Genomic DNA, 2,870 nt, shown 5'->3' on the forward strand with positions numbered 1-2,870 from the left:
CAAATCATAATTAAAAGTAATAAAAGTTATTATTAGTATTTTTACTGAAATAACTCAATCTGTTAAATTTAAAATTGGAAACAAAGATTTAAAAAACAACACGTGTCATAAAAATTTATGTTCCAACATATTTTTAAAATTTGTTATATAATACTTTTTTTTCATACAGTAATTTACTTCAATAAATGTTGAAAAAATTGTGATAATCGAGAAAAAAAGGAAACTCTTCAAAATAATACTAATACTTCGTCAAAATAGGCAGCCTATTTTTACGATTCAATCTTCACAGCAGTAGTTTTTTAACTGTAAGATTTGTCAGAATTTATCATCTAAGAATACTTTAGATTGAAAGGAGAATAATTACAAAGGTTGTTCTCGGACATCCGCAATCTCCTCTTTCCTATACAAAAGCTGTTCAATAATGTCTAGTAGTACGATAAAATGTGTGCGAAATATCCAACGTTATTACACGATGACCTGAGAATTATACAAATTCCATGAACTTCAATTCTCTATCGTAATATAAATGCAAATATAATTTTTTAATGCATAATATATTGTCATAAATTTGAATTCTTATGCCTTTATATAATACATATTATAAAAATAATATTCATGTAATTTTTTATATTCATAGAATATATATATTATAATACATAATAATAATAGTATATAATAGTATATAATAATTTTTATGTACGTTATAATAGTAATAATTTATTGAAATGCAAACGAAATGAATTATTATGTGTAGAGATGAAAGCTGAGAATGCAACATAAAACATAAATAATAACGCTTTTCCCAAACATAAACCTCTAATACAATTAAAATAATAATAATAGTTTACAATGTAGAAATAAATAATGGCTAAATACTTATAAACAAAAGTTAAAAAAGGAGTCAATGCGCCGGTTACTTGTTGTGATATTGTCATATTTAAAGTAATCATTACAAATTTAAATTCATAGACGTTTCGCCGATATGCAGCCTTTTTCAATATGTTCTACTATACAATTTTAAGTCGGAAGTTAAATAAGTTAAAAATTACAATTTAAAAATGATAAGAGATTAAATCTCAGTTCAATTATAATGTGCGATGGTCAGTTAATATAAGAAGTTGAGTGTATGAAACCGTATAAAGTTCTTATGAAATGGTTTTTTGATTATAATGTTAATCCGTTATTAATTGCAAATCCTCGTATCATAAAGCATTTCCAGGTTCTAATTTGAATTTACATAATTACAAAGTTATAAAGATTTTTTTAATACATGATTATAAAGATAGTACAAACGATTACTTAACATACTTTTACTCGTATATGATAGGAGTTACAATTATTCACTGATAATTTTCCACTCTTTATAATTTGAATTTTTAAGGATGGAAGAAAGATTTTTAGTACGTTACTTGTTAACAGAATTTTTGTGTTTCTCTGTGTTTTGTATTTATATTAGTTAGAAAAATTAGGAAAGGAAAAATTAGAGGAGTGAAGTGGAAGTTGTAAATAGGAGGTTATTCGTTTAATAGGCAAGTATGATTCCGGTAATCGATCGGCATCATTTTGCTTATTCAATCCTGATTTTTGTTCTTAATATGCATCATCCCAGAAATTGTTCTTTTGTAAATGAACGATGGTTCTGAATCTAAGATTAAAATATTATTCCAATCTAAAACATGATCACACAATATCTTTGTTTAATTGATGGCAAAATACAACAAATGACAAGATAATAAATTAGATGATTTATTAATATCTGCTTTGTGTTCTTTGATTCGGGTGTTAAGTTTTCTTTTAGTTTGCCTCACGTAAGAGGAATCACAACCTTATTTATATACAATTTATTTTACAATTTATTACATTATCTGCTATTATCTTCTTTTTTTAACTGTCTTGTCTTTTTTGGTTTTAATGAATTTATCTAAATTATTCGTGGGTTTGTATGCAATATTAAATTTATGAGATAAACTTTTACATTTTTCAAATATATTAATATAAGGACAGTAAAGAAGCTTTTTGAATTGTGATTATTAAAACTGTAATTGTCATGTATGTTTTTTCCTCAGTAATATATTTGTATGAAAATGATTTGATTCTGCTGTTTATCGTGGCAAAAATAAAATCCAAAAGATAATCATTATTAATTAATGTTTTTATCATATTGGAGATGTTTTCATAGAATTGTGGATGACAAAAATAATATCGATCGAATTATCTCATTATAACTGCTCTTTTATGATCTATAGGATGATTGGAAAGGAAATTCATGTATCTTCCTGAATTAGTCAGTTTTTTGTATATATATATATATATATATCAAACATGATTCAGACAATTCTTCCATCTTCAATTAACAATTTAACATCAAGAAAATTGATGATTTATAATTATGTATTAAAAAAAATCTTTATAATTATGTAATTATGTAAATTAGAACTTGAAAATTCTTTACGAGGATTTGCATTTAATAACGGACTAACATTGTAATAGTCACACAAATCAATTATTTTATAAGATACGATTATTTTATACTTTTATCTTCTACACTCAACTTCTTATATTAACTGACCATCACACATTATAATTGGACTGAGATTTAATCTCTTATAATTTTTAAATTGTAATTTTTAACTTATTTAACTTCCGACTTAAAATTGTATAATAGAACATATTGAAGAAGGCCGAATATTGGCCGAAATGTCTATGAATTTCAATTTGTAATGATTATTTTAAATCGATAGCGCAACAAATAACCGGCATATTGGCTGTATGCTCCTTTTTTAACTTTTGTTAATAATAGTTTACTGATAAGTTTGTATACTCTCTCTCTCTCTCTCTCTCTCTCTCTCTCTCTCTCTCTCTCTCTCTCT

The 2,870-nt window shown here is 24.9% G+C and overlaps 1 protein-coding gene across 2 annotated transcripts in view; it reads right to left on the bottom strand.

Moving 5' to 3' along the window:
* The window catches only part of LOC108685454 (ras-related protein rapA), a 17,937-nt gene that overhangs the window by 2,885 nt on the left and 12,182 nt on the right, over positions 1-2,870 (bottom strand). The window lies entirely within an intron of this gene.

Source organism: Atta colombica, unplaced genomic scaffold, assembly GCF_001594045.1.
Source record: "Atta colombica isolate Treedump-2 unplaced genomic scaffold, Acol1.0 scaffold153, whole genome shotgun sequence".
Lineage (NCBI taxonomy): Eukaryota > Metazoa > Arthropoda > Insecta > Hymenoptera > Formicidae > Atta > Atta colombica.